Source organism: Petromyzon marinus, chromosome 18, assembly GCF_048934315.1.
Source record: "Petromyzon marinus isolate PM22_M1 ecotype Great Lakes invasive population chromosome 18, UKy_Petmar_22M1.pri1.0, whole genome shotgun sequence".
In the NCBI taxonomy this organism is placed as follows: domain Eukaryota; kingdom Metazoa; phylum Chordata; class Hyperoartia; order Petromyzontiformes; family Petromyzontidae; genus Petromyzon; species Petromyzon marinus.
In genome coordinates, this window is record NC_133684.1 from 9,864,367 (window position 1) to 9,875,822 (window position 11,456).

General features: G+C 45.3%; 1 long non-coding RNA gene across 1 annotated transcript in view; it reads left to right on the forward strand.

Annotated features, from left to right (window-relative positions):
- LOC142925089 (uncharacterized) overlaps positions 1-11,056 on the forward strand; it is a 62,409-nt gene extending 51,353 nt beyond the window's left edge. Inside the window, exon 2 of the long non-coding RNA XR_012942191.1 lies at positions 6,487-11,056. This is a non-coding gene — a long non-coding RNA (uncharacterized LOC142925089). The remainder of the gene's footprint in view (positions 1-6,486) is intronic.
- The last annotated feature ends 400 nt before the right edge of the window (positions 11,057-11,456 follow it).

An 11,456-nucleotide genomic window follows, 5' to 3' on the forward strand; every position in this document is an offset into this window, starting at 1 on the left:
ATGCGCTTCTGCGGCCGTCTGGAACGCTCTTACTACCGATATTGTGAATCCGCTTGAGCCATGCATTTTTAAAATCTAAAGCTCGTTTATTTCGATCTGCTTTTTGTGATTTAGATTGTTGTCCTTCCCCCGCACGTTCGATTAGCACGGTTGGTTATGTATGGTGCGAAAGAAGTTCATCATACATCTTCTTTTGGGAGCTATTCATTTCGACAATAGTGACGTTTTATGGATCGTGAGAGTTTGTATATATGTGGCGTCACAACAGCGGCAGAAGCAGTCGGAAAATCCACAACATTTACAATCTAAGTACTCAGATTGTAAATGTTGTGGATTTTCTCTCCAACACGCCGGTTTGCTGTGCTAGTAACGAATTGGCCACGTTCTGTTTACGTGACGAACCTCACTAGTTGGCTGTGTCGGGTGGTGGCGGGTTTAACGACACATATATACTTACGCGATCTCACTCAAAAACAACCCCCTATATTACGGATGATATTGGTCGCTAAAAGCCTCCTATGTGTTAAACTTAAAATGCATGAGCGAGGAAGCCCTCCTACGCGTTCAACAGAAGCAGCCGGGTTTCGTGGAAAACGTAAAGCAAACGCACGACCACGCGCACAGAAAACAGACCGTTACCTGCTTAAGCCGACGTTCGAATCCCCGTTTTGGCGAATAAAACGTCAGATTTGCGCTCGTAACAAAATAACAAAAAAAACGAGTTGAGTGTTTGAGCGAAATGTTTATCGCACACTCCTCCGGCGACCGCGCGATAGTTTTGCGGCGCGCGCGTGCCAGATATCATTCCGCTTCGGCGATACCGGCAGGCAGATGGCCGCGTCGCACTAGGCGTTTGGGGGTTTGAGTCGTCTGTTGCAGGGGAAGCTGCTGAAGCGGACGTTCGAGTAATTTCAACGTTGCCATGGCACGCGATCCAAGTTTATTCCTGCAGTTTCTGACGCGCGTTTTTTTAGGCATCCCTGCTCTCTTCCGCGTGGCGGCAGCAATAACCCTTCACGTGCGACCGGGAGAGAGAGAGAAAGTCGCAGGGTTCAGACGTCGCGTTTCGTGTCCACCCGCGCCGACCGCAAGCAACAGCAACATGTCTCTGGCAGGAACTGAATATTCCACGCAAAACCCAACACGCCACTGTAATGGAAGCCTATGAAATCGATTAAAATCCCTCGGTTGGGATTATTCATTTCTTTAGAACTGCTTTTCGTGTTTAGATCGTTGTCCTTGCCCGGCACCCCCCTGAAAAAAAAGAGTCATGAGGTTCACTGAGGCTTTCCTTGATCAACAACAATGGTACAAATAATTCAACAGTAGTACGTTTGGTACTCGTGCCATTCTCGTAGCACGAGGCCATCACGAAGGTGCTACTTTCGTTTCAGAGACAAGTGCAGCCTGAAGTAGCGTTACAGGAGGCGGCAATGTCGCTGTGTGGCTTTGCCCACCTAGGTCATTTTCAAGTTGCCAAATTCGGACCGTGACGCCTGCACACACGGCCGACTCTTTTGTTTGAATAACGTCACGGGATGTGTAACGTCCACCGTGAAGCAGACGGCGCGGACTTTTTTGGTTACTGTGCCCGCGGTATTTACCAGGGCGGCCGTCGGTCTGGAACGGCAAACGTTTGCAACAAGCGGAGACTGTGCTACAGCTGGGATATTGTCTCTGCCCTCCCGTAGGGGTGGTGATGATGGTGAAACGCGCTGAGACGATCACGGGTCCTCCGATTTTTCCCTCCACATTTCGAAACATGCGTTTAGATCATTATTTGTCTGCTATACATTTCCACGTCATACGCCAGTTCGTTGAGCTGTCATCTGTGGCCAGGTCACTTCTGGAAAAAGACGCTAATAGCTCAGTGAGCCTAACCTGGTAAAATAAAAATTGTGTAGTTTTATTTGTGTCTTTTTTATTGAGTTGCTTACCTCTCCTATACTTTGCGCTCCAAATTCTTCTCTTGTATTGGTTGTTGTTGTCACGTTCTGACCCACCTCTGTGGAAAAAGAGCTTTATAGCTCATCAGATTCCTCCAGTATAAATACATATTCTGATTATGTGCGCGTGTGTGTGTGTGAACCTCCCAACCTATGAATGATATGAGGTGGCCGGTGGGTGACAGTACAGCAAAGAGGTTGACCTGCTTGCGTTGATGTTTAAAAACAATTCCTTTACATTGCACGGCTTTTCTCTGGGCACTCGTTTACCTCAATAATACATTTTCTGGAATAATTAAACATTAAATTAATGAAGGCACAGTTCCTAAGCCTACATTTTCAAAGTCAGTCGATGCTGCACCTGGAGAAATGGTAATTATTAGTTTTACTTGGTGCAGTATAAATAGGAAGCCTGCTGACACGGAACAACGACTGCACGAAAGATGTTAGAGCGAGGATCGCAAAGGCAAAATGAGTAATGGCGGGATTCAACGACATCTGGAGGAGCAAGTAAATCAGCTGCAAGACCAAATTGAACATCTTAAGAAAATGCGTGTTCAGTGCGGCTTTATATGCATGCGACACTTGGACATTGAAGAAGACTGACAGATAAGATGTTGGCATTTGAAGTGTATTGCTATAGAAGGATACCGCATCTAAGCCGGACCCAAAGAGTGACCAACGAAGAAGTAAGGACTCGGTTGCACGTTCGGTTCATTTCAGTTTATGTATTTTGGTATAGCCCTGTGAGCCATTCGGCTCTTGAATCGGGTGCAACCACAACAAACTAAAAAAACAAAAACACGAACAAGAAAAACATCTTAAAGTGACTACGTGTGACTGTGCACACAGAAAATCCATGAAAAAAACATCAAAATATTCCTGAAAAAAGCACCGTACACCAACGCTGTGTGCAAAAAAAATCCCAGTGGGATGCAAGTCAAACAACAACAACAACAAGAAAAGTTAGATTAAGGCCATCAATCTAACTCCGTACTACAACAAAACAAACATGTCCAAACCACAAAACGTTTTTGAAATCACCAAAAAATAAAGCCATAATTGCAACGTAACAGTGATCATAGGGACTGTGACCGAATTTTTACAATAAACTACATAAATAACATGTAACACCAAACCCTAGAGCCATAGCTGGCTGCATGAATTACTCCACAACAACAGAAGCATCAGTCGGGGTATCAAATTTTTCAATGCACCTTTAAGATCAGCACGCTAAATCAAAATACAGATAATACTTTGCAGCGTCATCCGGAGCGAAACATTTTATTTTATTTTACGCCAATGAATAGCAGTGGCAGCTAGGGGTGTACAACTCCTCTAGAGCAGTTTTGAGTGAAGATCTCATAGGTAGTGATTCAAGTTGCAGTTTATTGGCAATAGCATTCCAGACCCTGGGGGCATCAATAGCAAAGGCCCTTCCTCCGGTTTCTGTACGACAATAGGGAATGTGAAGAAGACGACATGATGATGATGCAGGCAGTGGCGAGAAGGAAACCGGCACTATTTTAACACACGTGTAGGATGGGCAACAGCAGGATAATGTCAAGTGTGTTGTTCAGGAAAAATGGAAGTATCCGGAAAGAGAGGAAGCCATAGCAGAGAGTAACTTGATGACGACGATGCAACAAGAGTTTGTTGCCAATGAGATGTGGCCACTTGCTTGGGCACAAGACGGAGGGAAAAAGTGGCAACAAATGACACAATGTGTTAGTGGACACCTACTACGGGCTACCTGTGCATGGATCGTGGGGATGATGATAACTGTCTAAGGTTTCTCAATATCTTCTCGAGATCACCGAGTTCAAGGTGAAGTTAATTTTATCCCAGCGGGTGAGATCGCAAGAGAGCAGGAAAGTCTCATTTGCTCGAGTGACCCGGGACATTAGTTTGCCAGGCGAGCATCGCTATTGGCAATCCCGATTGAGTAATTCGGGGTGTTATTTTCTAATTTGGCAAATTTTGACCCTGACGCCAGCATGCAATGGCCCACTATTGCGAACGACGTTGAAGGGGGTGGTGGGGGTGGGGGGGGGGATCTTTAACTTTCACTGTGAAGCAGGAGGTCGTGTATCATCACGGTCATTACACCCCCGGTAATAATCAGCAATAATTACAATCTAACATTTCTTCTGCCAGTTAACCACAAAAGCAGGCATCCGGCAGAACGATGCTCCCCTGAATGTTAATGTACATTCGCAAAATGTCGGTGGAATCCATTCAAATAAGCTTGACCTCCGCGTTTTCATGGGTCTCCGAATCAATTTGAGGGGTCTAGTCGTTGTAGACTGGAAGCTGGCGATGAAAATGTTTCTCTACCCACTTCCGCAAAGCGCAGTTGGTGGGGGATTTGATTTTTTTTTACTTTAATATTTCATGAATTATGTCGCAGTATCGGTTGACACACATTTCTACCAGGTGCCAATCCAGGACCCCACGGGAAAGCCATAATATCACAAAACACAGGCGCGCTTAAATGCAATTGAACCCAGCTTGAGACGGGGATGTGGGAAACACACACATATATACACATACGTACAACCGTAAAGAAAATTGCCTATTTCACGGGTTCACAAATTTGTGAACTGCCTTCTTTCATGCGTTGAATCTATTCCGTGTGGTTTGTTTAGGGAAAACTTCTGCACTGTACACGGCTGGGTCAGCCAGTGCAGCCATGGGCAATAGGCTTTGTTCCGGCTATGGCTGTGGAAGATCAGACGACGCATTTCATGTGAGGGTCAGAGCCACTGGATCTCTGTGCTCGGACAAGCATGGGGGAGTGCTTATGTGCCCCTCCTATTGGCCCAGAACCAGTGGGAAATTCCTCATTCCTGTGGCAAAGAAAATTCCATGTATATCCAGAGGACAAACCGCTGCATTCCCACAAAAAAAATGGTCATCATTTCATCAACCCCCTGTGTTGATCTCCCACTTCGATTTGAACTCTCAACCATTTTTAGTCTCCAAAGCAATGTTTTATTAAACATATAAATGTACTACAAGGGCGCTCCCGGAGAACGACGCAAACAAACACAAGAACATATGTTCAAACTCTCAACCTTTCACATACACCCTTTTCACCTTATACCTGTTTATTACTCATCTAACTTAATATGTAATTGTGCTGTGATGTCTAAAACAATCTCTGCCCTTGCTGTGGGGCATTTATAATTTAAAATTGATTCATGGTTGCGCTATAGTTTCAATTTATCACGTGACACAGTTGTTTTTGTTCCGATTTCTAATTGCGTCCTTGCTGTACTCTTGTTAATTTGATTCGTTTAGCTTTGCCTTTTATTTATTTATTTTGGTATCAGAATCAGAATATCCGTACTGGAATAATAACTCTTGCAAATGAGACTCCTCGTTCTGGTCGCTTGACGTCTCACCGGGTTGAAGAAAATCAACTTGGAACGTGCAACCTTATGGGTTGCGTGTCTGCTGCAGCAGCAGCAGCGCTCACACGGCGTGCACGTGAAGCCACGATGGGATTTGCAACTGAAACTGTGGGAAACGGGGTGGGGAGGCGTTCGTCCGGCAGTGGAGAGATCGTGGTTGATGACGATAATAGCATGGAACCTTTTTGACATTACGAAAGTATGAAAAATAATCATAGCTTGTACCCTTTCAGGCAATAACAATTTTGTTGCTAAGATGTTCAAATACCAAATAGATACCTTTTGCGTGGGAATCAAGTCTGCATTAACCACACGCACTTGTGATGAACATGCAAACAAACATGCTCTGATAAAATATTAATTGTCTTTGAAACTGAATGGCCTACACCAGAGGCAGTCTTCTTTATGGCCTCGTCTCAACAGCAGTGTCAGGCCCGAGAACCACGCCAAAAGACGAACAGTTAATGCAGACTTGATTCCTTAACATCTTCATAATAACGGTTTTTGATCTTCTTTGGTTCTTTCGGTAAAGTCACGTAGAATGAGAATAAAATAATAAATTGATAAAATAAAATAACACAATTCCTTTGTCAAGGCGCTCTGTTTCTTCTCACACAGCTTAAAGGTCGCGATCTGAGCGTGGCTTTTTCGCTCCCACGCTGTCCTCCAGACAGTCTCGTCCCTTCACCTGATGAAGGCCGCTTGTGTTGTGGCCGAAACGTCGTGAGAATATTATTGTGATATTTTATTTTATCAATTTATTATTTTATTCTCATTCTACGTGACTTTACCGAAAGAACCAAAGAAGATGAATCCTTGCAGTCACGAAAGCTTTAAATCGAAACGGTTTTTGAGTTAGGTCGCGTAAGTGTAAAGGTGTTGTAACCCGCCACCACCTGACACAGCCAACCAGTAAGGTTTGTCACGTAAATAAAATATGCCAATTAGTTACTACTTCAGCCCACCAGTGTGCTTTATTGCCAGAAAAAAAACTAAAACCTATTCTTATTTTCCATACGACGACGATGATGATGATGATGACGACTAGGAATTCCCGTTGAACAATGCCCTTCTCCCGCATCGCTCTCACGTTCAACTCCTCTCTCCAAATTTGTCTCCCCCAGGGTGTGACCGGGCGGCAGACAGTGCCCTGGAAACCACAGACATCGGCGAAGGTTCGGCGCCACTGGTGGACGATGGTTTGGGATTTGGTCGGATTGCTTTCTCCGCTGGCCACTTCTGACCGCTTCTCAATGACGCCAGTGAGCCCGTGCGCGCACATCAACTGGCGTGTGAAAATCTTTAGTTTAAGTGCCCGTGTCAAAGGTACGTGGTAAAATCACTCCCTGCTTTCCGCGATTTAGAGGCCACGCGCGAAATGAAGCCCTTCTTTTTGAGACATTTTTTACAACGTAAACGGATGGACGCGCCTGCGCTTGGCTGCCAAAGGAATGCGACTGGAAGTTTCCATTGCGCCACATACAAGCCGAGCGCAAAGTGATGGGGCGTAACGTGGACAGCGGTGACAGGGGGAACTGGCTGGCCTGCAGGACCCCTGGTTTTCGACGTACCTTCTTGAGGCTCCGTCTCAACGTTTCTTCCCAACATTCCTCCGCCGTGTTCCTTCTGTGCCGCCTGTCGATTCGTCAGCCCGTGTCATGGCTCATTCTCGTCGACTCGTGTTGAATAAAAACAGGCTCCGACGTTAAATTTTGATTTAAAGCTTGCGTGACTGCAGTGATTCATATTCTTGGTTCTTTCGGTGAAGTCACGTTGAAGGGAAACAATAAAATAATAAAATATATACGAAACAATAAAATTCTCACGACGTTTCGACTGTAACACAAGCAGTCATCATCTTCTTGCCGTTGGTTTTCACACCTGATGATGACTGTTTGTGTTACAGTCGAAACGTCGTGAGAATGTTATTGTTTTATATATATTTTATTATTTTATTGTTTCCCTTCAACGTGACTTTACCGAAAGGACCAAGAATACAGGCTCCTACGTTGTTTATCACGCGTCCCATTTTAACCATTAAGCCAGCATACCCCTCTGCTGTGTGAATGTCAGTATTCCCGAAAGTACAGCGAACACATTGATAATGAACTTGTTATGTCAATGTATGTACTGTATGTTGAACTTCTTTCGCACCGTGCGTAGCCAACAGCGCTAAACGGAGGCGCAATAGGGAAGGGGCATTATGTTTAGAAGCAGAAGGTTTCCCGGTGCAGCACTTGTATGCAAAATGTACCGGCAGCCAATCAACAATTGAGTGCGTCGGTTCGATGGAATCGTGGCTCACGCTCTCGTGTGTTAATTAAAGCCACACAGTGTTCCAAATTGAGGTGACGTGTGTATGTGTGTGCGCATGTAACGCATCTGCAATGGGGCACTCATCAGATGTGTTGGAGACGAGAAACGTAGCCTGCCGTCAACACGACTGATAAGGAAGTCATTTTGGATCCATCATGTTACGAATATTTCACTGGATGTGTTACGCCCCTTCTCTCGAGTAAGCAGGGTACATTTTAAACGCTGTCCAATGTGCGGTTTGTCACTTTTAGGCTGAATTAAGATTGCCAGGGTTTTTGTCACGAAATTATTGCTAGACTGTATATATGTTTGTGAATGTATTTACGCTTTCTTTTTAAGGCAATGTTATTGATGAATGTATTGAGGGATTTTTGTTGTTGTTGTTGATTGCGCTTGTGCACCAACACAAACGCAGCATCACCAAATAATTTGTTCATTTGTTCCGCCCCTTAACAGTATTGTATCGTGTATGGTATTCGGACCAACAAGATGCCATGCAGTGAGGGAAAAAAGTATTTGATCCCCTGCTGATTTTGTACGTTCGCCCACTGACAAAGAAATGATCAGTCTATAATTTTAATGGTAAGTTTATTTGAACAGTGAGAGACAGAATAACAACAAAATCCAGAAAAACGCATGTCAAAAATGTTATAAATTGATTTGCATTTTAATGAGGGAAATAAGTATTTGACCCCTCTGCAAAACATGACTTAGTACTTGGTGGCAAAACCCTTGTTGGCAATCAGAGGTCAGACGTTTCTTGTAGTTGGCCACCAGGTTTGCACACATCTCAGGAGGGATTTTGTCCCACTCCTCTTTGCAGATCTTCTCCAAGTCATTAAGGTTTCAAGGCTGACGTTTGGCAACTCGAACCTTCAGCTCCCTCCACAGATTTTCTATGGGATTAAGGTCTGGAGACTGGCTAGGCCACTCCAGGACCTTAATGTGCTTCTTCTTGAGCCACCCCTTTGTTGCCTTGGCCGTGTGTTTTGGGTCATTGTCATGCTGGAATACCCATCCACGACCCATTTTCAATGCCCTGGCTGAGGGAAGGAGGTTCTCACCCAAGATTTGACGGTACATGGCCCCGTCCATCGTCCCTTTGATGCGGTGAAGTTGTCCTGTCCCCTTAGCAGAAAAACACCCCCAAAGCATAATGTTTACACCTCCATGTTTGATGGTGGGAATGGTGTTCTTGGGGTCATAGGCAGCATTCCTCCTTCTCCAAACACGGCGAGTTGAGTTGATGCCAAAGAGCTCCATTTTGGTCTCATCTGACCACAACACTTTCACCCAGTTGTCCTCTGAATCATTCAGATGTTAATTGGCAAACTTCAGACGGGCATGTATATGTGCTTTCCTGAGCAGGGGGACTTTGCGGGCGCTGCAGGATTTCAGTCCTTCACGGCGTAGTGTGTTACCAATTGTTTTCTTGGTGACTATGGTCCCAGCTACCTTGAGATCATTGACAAGATCTTCCCGTGTAGTTCTGGGCTAATTCCTCACCGTTCTCATGATCATTGCAACTCCACGAGGTGAGATTTTGCATGGAGCCCCAGGCTGAGGGAGATTGACAGTTCTTTTGTGTTTATTCCATTTGCGAATAATCGCACCAACTGTTGTCACCTTCTCACCAAGCTGCTTGGCAATGGTCTTGTAGCCCATTCCAGCCTTGTGCAGGTCTACAATCTTGTCCCTGACACCCTTGGAGAGCTCTTTGGTCTTGGCCCTGGTGGATAGTTTGGAATCTGATTGCTTCTGTGGACAGGTGTCTTTTATACAGCTAACGAGCTGAGATTAGGAGCACACTTTTAAAGGGAGTGTTCCTAATCTCAGCTTGTTACCTGAATAAAAGACACCTGGGAGCCAGAAATCTGTCCGATTGAGAGGGGAGGTCAAATACTTATCTCCCTCATTAAAATGCAAATCAATTTATAGCATTTTTTTACATGCGTTTTTCTGGATTGTTGTTGTTATTCTGTCACTCACTGTTCAAATAAACCTACCATTAAAATTCTAGACTGATCATTTCTTCGTCAGTGGGTAAACGTACAAATTCAGCAGAGGATCAAATACTTTTTTCCCCTCACTGTACGTCCCATTAGATTAACGGGTTCACTTGCCACGCCTCTGCTTCATTCGGTTAGCGTTTGGCCCAAACGAGCGTATGACCTTGTAATACATCATCAGCTGAACGATTTTCGTGAGCAGATGGGTAAAATCATTTTCAATCAATCAACTCGGATCAATCACATTAAAGCTGAGGCGAGTGAGAAGTGTGAAGATTGCCAAAAAAATAAACACATGCATCTATGTGCGTGCGTACGCCCGAAGTAGTCTTTGAGGCTCTGCGTGAATGACAAGTTTGGAAATGAAGAGCGCCTCACTGCGGGATGCATTGCCGAGCGTGGCTGATGCCTCTTTTTGCCTCGCGAGTCCTCGTAAAGCATCCACCGTGTGTCCGCTCGTACGCTTGACGCAACGACAACGCGCCCGTGGCCCCGTAATCCCGTCCGTTCACCCCACGCCGTCAAGTAGCACTCTCGACAAAGCCCCAACGATCCTAACGTCCCTCCCCCTCCCCCCCCGTAAAGGGCTTTAATTGGGTTCACTTATCCGGCATCTGCGGCGTCTGCGCTCGCGCCGACAACGATGTGACGCTTATTCTTAGCTCTTTTGGTAAAGTCACGTTGAAGGGAAACAATAAAATATATATAAAAAAAATTCTGACGACGTTTCGACCGTAACGCAAACGGTCATCATCAGGTGTGGTTTTTCACGCCCGATGATGACCGTTTGCGTTACGGTCGAAACGTCGTGAGAATTTTTATTGTTTTATATTTTTTTATTATTATTATTTTATTGTTTCCCTTCAACGTGACTTTACCGAAAGAGCTAAGAATATGAATTACTGCAGTCACGAAAGCTTTAAATAAAAAGATGTGACGCTTGCGAGCTTGCCGAGCACGCTGTCGTCAAAGTGGCACGCCGTGTTTGGAGCGGCGTCGTTTTTTTGTTACATTTTTTTTCCCCCTCGAGAGATTTTTTTCCCACCTCCAAGGCTGCAGTAAAAAAACAAAAACGTTCCTCGTTAAGAGCAATCAAAGCGCCTCCTCGATAGGGGGGGGGGGGGGGTCAAAAAAAATGTCGTCGTCTTTGTGACATTGTTAACCGTGCGGTTGGTTGTGCTGCCGGCCTTTCGTTGCTTTTGGGCTGTTTTGAGGCCCTCTGTGGTTTTTTTACGCAATTACAATGCAGCTGGTGAGTTCATTTACCGGTGAAATAATGTACCGTGCATAAAATACTCAGACTGGAATCGTTTGTCGGTTTGTGCTTCTTGTTGTTGTTGTTGATAAATCATCTCAACTGCCAATTGATTACGACTGTCTCTGACTGATAATCTCACTAGCATGTGCAGTGGTCGACTTGACGCGGACAACTTTCTCGTTTTCTCCGACACCACTTTTATTACAACTCTTCACATTACGTCTGTGACTTCATCGTCCCTGTCTCCCTCCGTCACTCGCTGTCCCTGTCTCTCTCCGTCGCTCGCTGTCTCTGTCTCTCTCCGTCACTCTCTGTCTCTCTCCGTCGCTCGCTGTCTCTGTATCTCGCTCTCGCTCGCTGTCTCTGTCTCTCTCCGTCGCTCGCTGTCTCTGTCTCTCTCCGTCGCTCGCTGTCTCTGTCTCTCTCCGTCGCTCGCTGTCTCTGTCTCTCTCCGTCGCTCACTGTCTCTGTCTCTCTCCGTCGCTCGCTGTCTCCGTCTCTCTCCGTCGCT